Below are 15,877 nucleotides of genomic sequence, written 5' to 3'. Positions count from 1 at the left end.
ATTTGGCTCCTATGGATATTGGCATGAGCACATGTTTAGATATTAGGGTCTTGGGCAAATTAAACTGAGCTATCTTGTAACTGAAAACACTGATGGTGGTGCCCCAATTGTCCTCAGTGGTCTTCCATAACCCCTAGCTGTGCTTCTGTTCTTGGATAAAGTGTGAGATGCTCACCATTTCATGTTCACTGACTTCCTTTGCTGTTTCAACATGTGCCTTGCAAAGCTCCCCTCCCTCCCTCCTTCTCCTCTAGTACCTTCTGGTTTGTGTGCTTCAATTAGCAGAAGAGGTGCTGTTGGTTGGAGTAGTGAGCAGGACAGGGTCTTCTCAGTGGTGGTGCCCCATTTATAGAACTCTCTGCTAGGAGACATTTGGCTGGCCCCCACATTAGAAGTCTTCCAGCACAAGCTGAAGACATTCTCACTTACTGAGTCCTTGGACCCAAGTAGGAGTAGTCCTGAGAGTTATGTTTGTTGCTGCTGAGTTATATTAGCTGACTACAATTCTGTGATTTTAAGTTAGCTGTATCCAACTAAATCCTTGTGCATGCAGGATGACTTCTGCTTGCAAAATGGGACTTTATCCCCTTTCCTCTTCTCGCAGATATCCTGTGCAGAAAAAATGGAGGGGGGAGGGGATAGAGGGGGAGAAGACCATTGCGCAAGTGGAAGTCATTCCACACACACAAGGATTTACTTACCGCTAAGCTGAGGGACGCGGGTGGTGCTGTGGGTTAAACCACAGAGCCTAGGACTTGCCGATCAGAAGGTCAGCGGTTCGAATCCCTGCAATGGGGTGAGCTCCTGTTGCTCAGTCCCAGCTTCTGCCCACCTAGCAGTTCGAAAGCACGTCAAAGTGCTAGTAGATAAATAGGTACCGCTCTGGCAGGAAGGTAAACGGCATTTCCGTGTGCTGCTCTGGTTCGCCAGAAGCGGCTTAGTCATGCTGGCCACATGACCCGGAAGCTGTACGCCAGCTCCCTCGGCCAATAAAGCAAGATGAGCGCTGCAACCCCAGAGTCGGTCACAACTGGACCTAATGGTCAGGGGTCCCTGCACCTTTAAGCTGAATACAAATCCATGTTTTTATTGTATTGCCACCATTATCAGCAATAATAATAATAATAATGTTCTACCCTTCTCTCTCTTTTAGAGCGTTCAGAGAGACTTAAGTGGATCTCCCAGTAGTGCTCCATCTAAACACTCCTCATTAGGTCTATGCCTGCCTCCTTTGCTTTGAGATTGTGTGCTTCCATCCCAGAGCCTTCGTACTCATTTTAAATGCTGACTGCTGAATACATGCAGGTGAGGCAGCTCGTGGCAAAACAGTCCAAGTCTCCACAGTTTCTGTATTAAAAAAAGATTTAAGAACTAGGAACCTTCATTAACTTTTCACTGATTACGGAAACTTTCCAATAAGTCACTACATATTGTCTTTGGGAAACAGGCAAATGAATGTCTAGAATTTAATCAATCAGGGATATAATATTTGTCAGAAAGAAAGGACTCTTTTTCTTTCTATTTCACAAGTCCACCAGGAGGGATGTCTTATTCTCATTTTGTTTTATTTTGCTCTAATCTGCCTCTGGGTTAAACCACATAAACATACTTGTCCTTAAGAGCTCTGTTGGCCTCATGTTCCTGACACGTTGACAGCATGGGGTGGCACACAACCTTTGGAACTCCCTGCCTATTGACATCAGGCAGGTACGTTCACGGTACTCTTTTAATCACCTACTAAAAGTAGAATGTTGACATGTATTTTAATCTGGCTTTGAGTTTATTGTCAACTTCAATCAGTGCTTTTTTGTGTGTGTGGGGGGAAAGGTGGGGGAACTCACCATGAAGTTTGTATGTTTATTGTGGGCCCAGTCACAGTGCCACCCCCCCCCCCGGCAGTGGCCAAAGATGTGATTAATAAACTCAGGCAATGATCTGGATTGGAAATGGCTACAGATTTATTGATTACAGATATAGGTGGATTTTTGACTCAGTTCCCCCAGGTTCCTGCTCAAAAAACACCCTGACTTCAATTATTTTTCAAAGTTTTACATTGTTGTTTTTACTGAAAATTTCATTGTTTTATTCTTTTCGTAAACCACTTTGAGATCCCTCCCCCAATAATCAAGTGGTATCTAAATTCTATCAAATAACATAAATAAATAAACCGAGGCATCTGTAAATACTAAATAAAGGGGCAGGGCTGAGCAAATTCTCTCCCTCCACTTGATTAAGCGATAATAATTCCACCCCTTTATTCACAGCAGCCCTCCCATGGTGGTAAAAATATCATCCTATACCAGACAGACAATTTGCTGTCCTTTGTGTGTACCCCATAACATAAGGTTACCAGATTTTTTTCAGTGAATCCAGGGACACTTTTCAACTTCAGTAGGAATGATAGGATTTTGTCAGGGGACTGATTTGTAAATCCAGGGACTGTCCCCAGGAAACGGGGATGTCTGGTAAACTTACCATAACATGCCCCTTGGGGCAAGCCACTTTCCCCTGCCCAATAGAGAGCTTGTTTTCCCCTGCCAGTAGTTGGTGCTTAGACATACCCAGCACACGGACACTTTCAGTTGTGGTCTGCAGCAGCTGGCTGAGTTGTGGGCTTTGAGAAATTGTTAGAATGTAGTTTCAGCAGTGCAATCAGCCACCTGTATCACTCAACCTGATCAGGGTTTCTTTTTCATTGTGGGGGTAAGATCAGACATGTAATTGCCTTTTCTTCTGGCGTGCAGTTGTAAACTCTAAACAAATCTGGGCAAAGCCAAGTAAATGGAGTCCTTGGAAGAATTTCAGGTTACCTAGATTGCGCTCCCACCCTTTTCTCCCTTTTTGTATCTTTTCTTTTATATGGTTTGCAAGGTGACCTGCAATCCCATGCACACCCATTTGGATCTGATTCCCACTGCATTTATCTCAACTTACTGGCAAGTAAACACATATAAAATAGGATCTGTGTCCTCCCACCCTCTGACTCAGACCCTCACCTGAAAGCTTTATTCAAGAAATCAGTGCATGGTCTCAACATCAGTTCAAAGCATCAGATGCACACGTAAAAAAAGTCTATAGGCTGAGCTCTGAGATACATTGCTGGGCATTAGCTAAGACCTTGTCCTAACACACCAGTCCTGGTCCACTTTTAAAGAGCGGCATGGGACTCATGATTCACATGCTTCTCATCCCAAGCAAGAAGACTGTGCTTGCAAATGTGTTCTTTTGCAGGGAGGAGGCCACAGAAACATAGAAACACAGAATTATAGAGTTGGAAGGGACCATGAGTGTCATCTAGTCCAAGTCACTGGAATGCAGGAATCTTTTGCCCAATGAGTCTGTTCACTCCAGCACAGACAGTGGCGCATCCTTGGAGACGGATCCTGAGTGTCCAACCCTCTGGCTGTCCCTACACCTCTGATTGGCTGGCCCTGCCAATGGGCCAGCCACCCACTCATCCACTAGGGTGGGATCCACTAGGATCGTCACCATCAGGAGAAGGGCTAAGGACTGACTCAGATGGCTCCCCCCTCTGCCTGTGATGTCCAGCAACAGAGGGGTGGAATCATTTCCCAAGTCACCACTGGAGGTCTCCCCACCTCTAGCCTCCACCCTGCGCTCTGTCCATGAGCATTTCACCAATGCAATTTCTTTTCTTCTTAATTGATGGTGAATGGACAGGGGAGAAAATGCAAGAAGATGTTTTGTCACAGCACGAGTCAGCGCTGCTGCATCTAGCTGTTTTTTTCTGTAGCTACTGGACGTTGACTCTGTTTCTGGGAGAACATAACATTGTGACTACGTTATGCCATCATTTGCCCTGGTGAAGTGGCTGCTCAACATATGATTGATCACCCTGGCTGGCTGCAATCCTATGTACACTTCATTGTTTTATTTAACTAGAAAAAATTATAAAGCACTTACTAATTTAAAAAAAAACCTATCCAAGTAGTGCACATTAAATAATACAAAACTATTATCAATTATACCAAGGTATATCGGTAAATATTAAAAACAAGTATATATAACTAAATAATGTGTCTGACGAAGCTTGCTGAAATAATGAAAAACAAACAAACGTTTAGCAGGTATTTCAAACAGTACAGAAAGGGTGCTTGCCTAGGATTAATAGGATTAATAGACTGGGAGTTCCAACCTAGGTGCTTACTTGGGAGTAAGTTTGATGGAAGTCAGTTGTCTATAAGTAAACATCTATAGGTGTGGGATTCAAATCTTAGCTAAGATTCCAATCCTACAAAAGAACACAATGAAGCAGATACTTTGGCCTACCAAATTCTCAATCCCTGTTATTTCGCAGAATCTTAATCTATTTAAGGATAAAAATATCTCATTCCTGCACAATCAATACTATGCTTCCCCTCCTGTCTTTGAGGACTGTTACAGTGCACTTGATGGGTCATCAACATTTAATTTTCTGGCTAATTGAAAACTGTGCAGTGATGTCAAATTAATGGGAAAGCATTCAAACAGAGAGCTTTTGGCTTAATTAGATAATTAACACAATCAGTACAGCATCAATTGTTATTCATATTAATATTTTAACTGTAGGTGGTTTTCTTTCAAAGCGCACAGTTGGCTTGGAATACCGTTTATCTTGTCCCTGTTCGTAAAACCATAACGCCTGGGCTGAACCAGAAGGTTGTGTCAACCCCACTCCCAAGACAAGACCCTCCATGTCAGATAAATGAAAAAGGATATGCTTTAATTTCCACCAGAAAACAAAACAAAAGAAAAATCTGCAAAAAGGGAGAGATATTTTGTTTCTGACTTTCTCTCAGTACAGCTCCATCTGTTAGGCACTGATTGCTTCGTAGGAGTAAAGTTGTCTCTTTCCCCATTACAGTGATCACCCCATAACATCCATGACTGCCACTGCACCTATCTGTTCCTCCTATGGCACCCACAAAAGGTCTATAAAACCCAGAATACTCAGTTCCTGTTTGCACAGGCTCAACCTCTTCGTCTTCTACACTGAATCCCTCCCCTCCTTAAATGTGCCCACATTTCAGCGGATGCCGACAGGTCAGCCGCCCTTCCATCCATTCTGAAGAGAAGAGGGATACAAAGAGCTTCTCTCTGTGAGCTGATATATGTGCCTTTCCCTCCATTGATAGCGGGGCTGATGAGACATGCTTGCCTCATTTTGCAATTCTGTCTCTTTTTCTGTTTTGACGGATGTGGCAGCCATTTTGTATTGTGCCGTATCCTCCCCCATTGCAGCCATTTTGTAACTGGTGCCCACAACTCTTTATCAGTTTTTTGGATGTGCCCAATGGCCTGCGTTTGGCAACCCCCATCCTATTAGCTACCCAAATCCTCTTCCAGGATCCCCATAAAACAAGGAGAACATTGGATTTAAACAAATAACATTGTGGCACTGTGATCTATACCAAGGTTGTTGTTGTTTCCCCATCCCTTAATATTATTTCTTTTCTTTTTAGAAAAAAATACACTTTATGTTTTCTAAGAGTTACAAAAACGAGAAAATCAAGGCAACCATGATACATTTCACAACTTGAGTCTGATATATGCTAATCCACGCAATCAAGCTGCAGCCCTCCCAAATTGTCTTTCTGTAAATGATTGCGAATTGTGGGCAGTTTAGCTCCTTCTTTTCCTTTAAGCAGCACTCTCACTTTATGTGTGAGTTTCTCCATTCACAACAAGCTCTGCGTTTTATGGTACCGGCTGTCTAGCAGGTTGGTGCCTAGTACCTTCTAGTTTTGGCAATTATAAACCTGCAACAACTATCGAAAAGTTTATGAGCTCTTTAGGCAGTACATTTTCTAATAGACTATCAAGCAGTGGCGTAGCGTGGGGGGTGCAGGGGGGGCCGACCACACCGGGCGCAACATCTGGGGGTTAGGGTTAGGGGGCGCAAATCCACGGGTTAGGGGGTGCAAATCCACGGGTTAGGGGGCGCAAATTACTTGCCTTGCCCCGGGTGCTGACAACCCACGCTACGCCACTGCTATCAAGTAACATTAGAAGAGTCAATTGAGGACCAAGGTATGTTAACTGATTAATGATTTTGGTTTTTTGTTTCCTAAAAGATTAAGTTCTGGAATGGTGCCTTCTCATCACATGTCCGCAACATGCGAAGTAATGTGCTTCACTTCTCACAACCTCTCCAGCAAATTTGGGAAGACAAATCGATTATCCTGGTGAGAATGTGGGGAGTCAGGTACTAGTGGAATACTGCCGATAGTCTTCCTTCTAGGAGGAAGGGGAAAGGGATCGGAAGAAATCATTATATACTAGAGGGGACACTTGGCAGGGGAATGCTCTCAGGAAATGAATTTCCTCAATTCCCCATTTTAGCTATGAATGGGAGAGATACATGAAGAACAAACATGCCTGCCCTATCAATGGGTAGTTTGGTGCTTAGACCTGCTTGGCTATGGTTACCAGTATCATGCTAAAGGAAACCTGTAAGACGTGGAGTACTGCTTGAATGGAGGGACAGGGGGAATCTCAGTTCAACAGCCAGTCTACCTGAGGACAAATAAGTTATTGCTCTCCCTGCTCTCAAATGCAGTGACCAGTTGGACCGGAAGTAGAGTATATTTTTTTCCGTCCAGGGCTGAATTCTCTGAGGTGTAATTCTGTTTGGGGCTGCAAGATAGCAGTGGGCAGGGCCAAAAGTGGTCTGCTTGCATAGCTCCCTCTCTTTCCCCACCTCTCTCACACCTCTGGTGATTGTCTGAAGAACCATCTCAAGGAAATTATACCGGTGGCTGTAAATTGGAACTTTAATGTAAAAAGAAACCTCACATATGGGTTCTCCATAGGAGAATGCTTTTTCTAAGTGCTTTTCTGCCGCTTACATTCCGTACAACTGTAGTTCACTGTTATTAGAGGGGGGGGGGAAAGCCCTAATTGAATTTTGTAGGTCAGATTTGAAATTCTAAATGAAACCATACAATGGAATTCAAAATGTAGGCAGCCCCTCCGCCCCTTCACTGAACATCAACCTCAGGGCTATTGACTTGCTAAAGGTGATATATAATTCTTACCTTATGTGGTCTATCTACAAGTAATTTCTTTTTAGGTTGTGGAGATAAGAGTAAACAGGTTCAACTCAAAATAAGAAATTCTCCTAATAAAACCAATATTAATATTCTAAACCATTCAGCCACATATGCATGTAAATAATTGAGAATCTTAATTAATGTGAAGTGTACATCTGCCTCCTCTTAAAACCAATCCTGTGCATAAAATCCAGCTCTGGGATTTCACCAGAGGAAGAACAACAACAACAACAGCAATTGTATTTAGAGTGCAAACATTTTAAGACTTAAACTCTTAAGCAAATCTGTCACAGGACTTGATTAGGATCTTTTTGGAGAACCCCCTTTTCTTGGGTAAACCAATCAGCAGATGCTAATTAATGCATTAAAATGTGTGCCTTTCCTGGAAGGTTTGATACGATGTAAGCAATTAGGAGGGTTTGCTTATTTTTGCAATGGAAGCTGCATCTCATTATGAACTCTTCAAGAGACACATTATTCTTTCATAAAGAAAGCAGTTATCTTGTTTATGGATTCTTGAATTCAGAAAGCTGAGAAGCATTAAGTATTTATGCAGGCACTTGAAAGCAAACTGCTATGAAGTTGAGCTCATTTTTAGGGGTCTCTCATCTTGTTGGTTTTTAAGCAAATATCGGTCATGCATACGCTGCCATACAAATTGCTGCGATAAAAGCGAACTAATGCTTCGTTTAGAAAGAAATCACAAAGTGCCAAATTTGTAACGAGGTTTTGCTTAGACAGGTGCACATTGTGCAGCTTACACGTGGCGCCATCTTTCAACTGCTCTCCGTGGCAGTTGCCTCCATTTGGAAAGTCAGTCACACACAGTGGTCTGCCATGCAGATTGGACCAATTTCTCTGCACCCCTGATTCTTTGGTAGTATGATGGAGAGAAAAATGAGTTAATGTCCAGTCCATGTAGTGAAATGGGTACATGCAAATGTATTTCCCAAAATCATGACATGGGGAATGATTTAAAAAGCATCTTCTCTATATCAGCTGTATCCTGTACAGTGGTACCTCGGGTTACAGATGCTTCAGGTTACAGACGCTTCAGGTTACAGACTCCGCTAACCCAGAAATAGTACCTCGGGTTAAGAACTTTGCTGCAGGATGAGAACTGAAATTGTGCTCTGGCGGCAGCAGGAGGCCCCATTAGCTAAAGTGGTACCTCGGGTTAAGAACAGTTTTAGGTTAAGAACGGACCTCCAGAACTAATTAAGTTCTTAACCTGAGGTACCACTGTACAACAGTACTTAGGCATCATGCCTCTGAAACTCTCTTATTGTATGTCAACATGGTGACAACTCAGAGCCAGCTGGGTCCCCTGGAACTTTTTATGGAAGTTGACATTGCCATAGGAATATTCTAGATATAGTACAATGGATGGCTGATAGTGATAATCATGGAACATCACAGGCGCTGAGTTGCGCCCAGCATGGGGGGGGGGCTGACGTCATGTGCGCAATGCGTAATGTGCGTGTAATGCCATGTGCATTGCAACGTTTTGTGTGTTGTATACATGACGACTGTCACATCGGGAGAGGCTGACATTTGCGCATCTGGACGGGAGACTCCGCGTGTTCTGGGGTGATATCCTGCGAGGTCACGCCCTGTCTCCCAGTGCTGTACGGCATATGGCGGCATCCCACCAGGCCTCCTCTGCTTCCTCAAGGTTCTAGTGAACATAGGAGGGGGCTGTAGAGGCCTTGGCCAGCCTGTGGGACATTATTAGCTACATATCAATTCTTTCACTCTAAGGTTTACAAAAGGTACCCTGGAGTACAAGTGTATTTCCCTCTCCCCGTGCCTTCAGGCAAAGGGTGGGGTTGGAGTCTGCCATTGCAATGTTGCACCTACCCACTTACACATTCATTTTAGGGCAGATAATGCCTATAGTATTAAAGTTGCAACTCAGAACCAAAATATCCAAAAATCTGTGTGCCTTTCTCTCTCAGTCCCACAGATTAAGAAGTTAGGACTTTGAGACTGCAATCATATCCCTATCTGGGAGTAAGTCTCATTAAACCCATTGAACTCAATAGGACTTACTTTTGAACAGGCGTACAATTGTACCTGTACTGTAAACCAGGGCTTTTTTCTGAGGGAACTCACAGAAACTCAGATCCAGCACCTCCAGCACCATTGCCGTTCTAAGAAAACGAGGGAGGTGTTCATTGTGAGTTCTGACACCTCTTTTTCTAGAAAAACAGCACCGCTGGAAACTAATGAAGTCTTGCACCATGTCTGTGCGCACACACACATATAGCAAAGACCCCAAACAAAAGCTCCAGAAAGAGGAACCACTGTCTCAAGGCTGAGTTTACATATTACAGTGTAGCAGTGAATGAAAAATTGCTTTCTTTTTCAGGTTGCCATTTCTCTCCCCCCTCCCCCCAAAAAAATTGTGGTGCAGTTCCCTTCTCAGTTATTGACTCAGCACTTCCCTGCTGCTAAAGCATTCACATCTGGGACTTGAGTTCAATAAACCTGTTCAATCAAACAGATTAAGTGCATTTGTAACAAGCTGTTCATTTGAACAATAAATGGAGCTGCCCATCTTTCTCCCCTGAAGAAACACCTACTCTTCTGTTTACGTACCCCAGATTCTCAACCAGCAACTATCCAATTGTACTCCTGTAAATAAACTTTATGCAAATGTATTTATTTTTAAAACTATTCAAATTTTAAAAGAATTATAACATTGCTAAACATGTATCAAGCCACACACAGGAGTTCTGCATCATTATGTCATGCCATAATCTGGAGGACAGGACTGAGACAAAAATGTAATATACCCGATGGTGTAGGAAGGGGGGTGCAGTGGGTGTGGTTTGCCCCAGGTGTCATCACTGAGGGGGGTGACAATGGCAAAAATATGTGTTTTTAAAATACAGTGGTACCTCTAGTTACAAACTTAATTCGTTCCGGAGGTCCGTTCTTAACCTGAAACTGTTCTTAACTAGAGCCGTGATTTCACTAATGCGGCCTCTTGCTGCTGCTGTGTCGCCGGCACACAATTTCCGTTCTCATCTTGGGGCAAAGTTCTCAACTCGAGGTAACTCTTCCAGGTTAGCGGAGTTTGTAATCTGAAGAATTTGTAACCTGAGGCACTTGTAACTCGAGGTACCACTGTAAATCACAACCCTTTTTTTTTGGAATTTTTTTTTATTTAAAACGAGTTTAGCTACTTTGTCTGACAATTAATTAACCTCAAGAAGTCAACACAATACGTATTGAACCTTTTTAGTTCAGTCAACAAACACAACGAAACGTGGATGCATAGCAGAGGCTGCGCTGCCCCTCTCCCAGTGGTGTAGCGTGGGTTGTCAGCACCCGGGGCAAGGCAAGTAATTTGTGCCCCCTAACCCGTGGATTTGCGCCCCCTAACCCTAACCCCCAGATGTTGTGCCCGGTGCGGCCAGCCCCCTACTGCACCCCCCACGCTACGCCACTGCCCTCTCCAATGGTGGGATCCAAGGCTGCGAGCTGGCCGCGTCTCCAAGCATTGTGAGGTGACGCTGCCCCTCTCTACAATGCTGGGATGATCCCGGGCAAAAGGAGTGCGGGGTTGGCGCATGGAACTGCTGTGTCCCTCCGCATGAGAAGGACGCAGTTGCTTCGGCGGTGCCCCCCGCCCCCACAGTACACCCTGCCTCCCTGGCATGGCGCACTTTGGCGTGTGCCCACCCATCCCGGGCACCGGCAGGGCATGCTCCGCCACTGAATATACCTTCAGAGAAGTTGCTCTAGAGTCAAAATTGTGTGGCTGGAAGACAACTTTATTATGAACAGATTTTTTAAAAAAGGAATGTTGTCATATACATTGCCAGCCGTGTACTTGACTGAGAGATCGGGACAGATCTTTGGCATATCTGCCGTCTTTTTACTTCGAGCAGCATATGAGCAGATTGGCTTTGTAACAGGAACAGACAGAAACACGCTCAACTGGCAAGCTGTTCCACCTCTGTTATATTTAGTGAGAGGATGCCCTGCATGTCGCAGGCTGAGTGCATAATGGTCAGCTGGCCACAAGGGAGTGGATAGTAGCTAACATGTTTGGCTGGCCTGGGCTCTGGGGATTGTGATGACCCTTCCCAGCAACTGGTGTTTATGAACTCAAAGTACTATTCTTTTCCGCACATATGTTCTAGCCACTGACCTGGGTGACCGGGGAAAATAGAAAGCAAATGCTAAAGTTAAAACTAACCATTTGCTCTTTAAATAGAAACCTTTAGAAAGACGTGCAAAGTGATCAGACCTTGACCTGAAACCCCCTTTGTCTGAAGGAACGTGGGTAGGAAAAACAAAACAAAAAAGCCATCTCCAGCAGCCAGTCTGCTGACAACACTGATGCAAATTGCACCGTCACGTAATTTTATTAAACCAATTGCTTACTGGGGTCCTTAGCCATGGTTTGTAGCATGAAAAATGCAGTGCGCTTAGAGTACATCCCATGTCTCCAGGGGAGAGTGAGGAAAGGTAGCAACCCAGGCCTTGACTCTTTATGCGGCCTCCATCCTTCACTAGCCAAGTCCAAATACCCTTGGCGCCAAGTCCTTCATAATAAAAGGGATTCATCACTTTCCTGGAGAGCCCTTCCAAAAGCCTACTTAGCTCAGCTGCTGTAGGACAGGGCTGGAACAGAAACGATGCTTCCATAAGAGGGGCTGTTATCTTATAGTTATCTTGAAAGAAGGAAGTGGGGGGGGAGGCAAGTGACAAGCGAAAGGTCTTTCATACCTGGGACGGACTCTTCTCCCGCTCTCCATGGCCATATAACATTTCTGCATTTGCTGATTTGCTTCTGAGTTAGGACTTCCTTTTGACGTTCAAAGGCACAATCCTGATCTCGCTGAGAGGGAATATTAAAGGTGCCTTCATTATACATCTTTAGGTGCCAGGCAAAAACATTCCTCTTCAACCAGGCCTTTGACCAGTGCTTTTTTCTGGGGGGACACAAGGATACACATACCCCTAAACATTTTGTGAATCTAAGTTTGGCCTCATTGAGGGGCAGTATTTCAATACGAGTAGGAGAATGAGAGTACCCCAAAACACTTTAGCTGATTAGCATCTTCTTCCCCTTTTAAATGTGTTTGTGGGAAGGGGTGGGAGGTTATTGGTTTGTGTGGGGTTTTTTTGTTCTTTTTTGTGTGTCATGTACTTTGTGTTTTTATATTGTACATTTATGTTGTGAACTGCCCTGAGATCTATGGATGAAGGTGGTATACAAATTTAATGAATGAATGAATGAAAACACAGCTTGGGGAAAACAACAACAGCAATAACAGCAGGTCGGAGGAAAGATTTGCACTCAACTAATACTTATTTTGCAGTGTCTCCATATTTCCAAAGAAGATATCACCCTATTTGAAAAACCTGCTGGAGCCATAGCTTGAACTCCCAACCATGTATAAAGAGCATTTTGCAGAACAGTGAAGGAAATAGGACTTAATGGTGTGCAAGAAAATCCTATTTTGCTTCCGCAGAACTCTGTTGTGCTCTGTGGTTTAGATGGCAGGGAGAGATTCCCAGCTCGGCTTTCTGTATGAATAAAATAGGAGATGGTCAATTACATTTCAAACGATACAGCACTGGCTATATTTTTCCTGATGAAAACAAGCTGACTCCTGTTTTCAGCACTCATGCATAAACGAGGCTTGCACTGTTCATTTCAGAGGAATTGCTTGTCATGTGTCCTTGGTTATGGTGTGTGGGGTGGGAGCTATGGAACAGTAACCAAATTTTCAAAGCCTTGCCAAACTATAATTCCAATGAACCTTTGGGGGAAGCCATGGCCATAGGTATAAAACCTGCATGCATCTATAGTGGCATGTGCCCACTGTTGTTTTAGTGATGCAACCAAGAGCATAAGACAGAGATGGGGGACCTGTGGTCCTCCAGGTGTTGCTGGACTCCAACTACCATCAGCCCCAGCTAGTATGTTTGATGAAACAGAATGATGGGAGCTGGAATCCAGTAGCATTTGGAGGACCATGGACTCCCTATCCTTGGAAAAAGAAATGCTGTGCTTCCATTGGGCATTATTTTTTCAGCACTGGCCAATCAGGTACCCTGGTTGCTCATTTGTTCCAAGGAAATCTCGAAGATGTTAGCCATCTTTGTCTGCTGCAAATTGGTACTCAAAGGCCTAGCCCAGGCTTCCTCAACCTCGGCCCTCCAGATGTTTTGAGACTACAATTCCCATCATCCCTGACCACTGGTCCTGCTCGCTAGGGATCATGGGAGTTGTAGGCCAAAAAACATCTGGAGGGGCGAGGTTGAGGAAGCCTGGCCTAGCCTAACCATTTACAGTGCAATCCTACGAGTTCAATAGGGCTTACTCCTGACAGATAAGTGGGGACCGTATTACGGGTGTTGGACAGGATCCACCTAAGGAGTCCCATAAACAGAAGCCTTGTGCAATGGGGCTTCCCCCTACTTTGGTATTCCTGGCTCAGGGTTGTTTCCCAGACCAGTGGGCAGGAAGAGATGGGATAGATCGGTTTGGCAAGCTAAAATGCTTGCACAAACGGAAAGATCATTATAGCGCAATGTTGAATTCCAGCTTTTGTTATCTTTGCTAATTGCTACACATGGTCCTGTCCTCCATGAATGTGTCTAATCCTTTTATTAAAAGGCCACCAAACCTAGTGGACGTTACCACGTCTTGTAGTAACGAAACTCACAAATTAGTTACTTCTGATTCTGTTCTGAAACCTGGCCTGAATCCAAATGGATGTGAATCCAGATAATCAGTGCCATCCGGAAACACTTGCTGTTTCTGTGCCACCCTGCTCTCCACCATTCCCAAAAAAACGACCCTGTTACTTTGGACGACCCTGTTACTAGGTAACTGCTGACTGTGTCAGTCTCTATCCTTCTAACAGTGAATTTGCTCTTTTCACTGCTGCAGCACACTGAGCTGATTTTTCAGATGTTCAGTTTGAGTGCAGGATCTCTTTAGGGGGTAGTCACAGCCAATTTAGACCCCATCAGCACCTCTTTGAAATTAGGGCTTCTTTCCACCCTGGCTTGTGTTACTTGGCATTACTTACATTTCAGCAGCAGCTTAAAGCGCATCTTTTCACCCCAGGGAGGTGGAGTGCAAACCCTGTTACATGCATTTTTATACCTGCTGGTGAATTGCTAGTATGGTGCAATCTTCCCAGTGAATTTTAGTGGTTTAAAACTATTTTAATTCTCAGTGCTTATGTTGTTGGCTAGGGTTTTGCATTTGCTTTGGTTGTTCTGCTCATCACCCCAGGATCCCATGGGATGAAGGGAGCCATCAATAAACATGTAATAAAAATTGAAGCTCATCAGCAGGGGCTGACACCTGTGGACCTGCCTTCATGGCTAGTCACTGCAATTCATCACCACCCCCCTCTGCTTCCTGGGACCCTGAGACTATGCAGAGAAGTGTGAAAAAGGGAAGTCTGAGTCTTCTGCCTTTGCAGCTGGTGAAACCAATATCTTTCTACTTCTACAAAATTCCAGCAACAAAGGGAGCAGGGAAGCAACTGATCCTTCCCTTCCCTCACCTTTAAATGAATTATAGAGAACTCAGGCTGTGAAAAGTCATGCCTGGTTTTGTTGGCGCCAAAGCATGCAAAGAAGCCAGCCAAGTTCTCTATGGATCATAGAGAATTTACAGGTAAGGTAAAGATAAAGGACCCCTGGACGGTTAAGTCCAGTCAAAGGCGACTATGGGGTGTGGCGCTCATCTCGCTTTTCAGGCCGAGGGAGCCGACGTTTGTCCACAGACAGCTTTCCGGGTCATGTGACCAGCAGGACTAAACTGATTCTGGCACAACGGAACACCATGGTGGAAGCCAGAGTGCAAGGAAACGCCGCTTACCTTCCCGCCGCAGCGATACCTATTTATCTACTTGCACTGGCATGCTTTCGAACTGCTAGGTTGGCAGAATCATAGAGTTGCAAAGGACCCTGGGGGCCATCTCATCCTCCCCAACCCCTGCTCAATGTAGGATCTCCAGTGAAGGATGCAAGGCCCCCCCTCTCTTTTTTAAATAATATTTATTAAAAGTTTAAGAATTACAGAAAGAAGTAAAAAAGAAAGAGAAAAAGTAAACAATACAAATCAATACATTACAGTACATATAAAAAAACAAAAGACACAATACATCAAAACAAAAACAAAAGCAAAAACAATTAAAAACACATCCAATATTTCCATATCTTTATCTTTCATTAACTTGTTTCATCGACCTCCTCACACCTCCCTTTTTTGTGTTCTAGTTATTAATTATTTCAGCAAATCCTTTCCATCTTTCACTGTTTTCTGTCATTTAATTGTTTTAATTTATTTTAACTTTATCTTACCATTAAAACCCTAAAACTTATTTATACTTAACTCCTTATAACATTTCTACTAAAGCCGATAATTTCATTCCAACATTTTTCTAACACTCATTAATTTTACAATATTTCTCTAAATAAATTTTTTAACTTTTTTCCAATCTTCTTCCAATCTTCTTTCCAATCTTCTCTTCTCCCTGGTCTCGGATTCTGTCAGTCCTTTCTATCAAACGGCCTCGGTCCAGTATACCTGAAGGAGCGTCTCCACCCCCATCAGTCTGCCCGGACGCTGAGGTCCAGCGCCGAGGGCCTTCTGGCGGTTCCCTCACTGCGAGAAGCAAAGCTACAGGGAACCAGGCAGAGGGCCTTCTCGGTAGTGGCGCCCGCCCTGTGGAACGCCCTTCCAGCAGATGTCAAAGCGATAAACAACTACCTGACATTCAGGAGACATCTTAAGGCAGCCCTGTTCAGGGAAGTTTTTAACGTGTGACATTTTACTG

The sequence above is a fragment of the Podarcis bocagei genome (assembly GCF_964188305.1).
Source record: "Podarcis bocagei genome assembly, chromosome: 3".
In the NCBI taxonomy this organism is placed as follows: domain Eukaryota; kingdom Metazoa; phylum Chordata; class Lepidosauria; order Squamata; family Lacertidae; genus Podarcis; species Podarcis bocagei.
The sequence above is the reverse complement of the archived record's forward strand: the minus strand, read 5'-3'. Positions refer to the sequence as shown.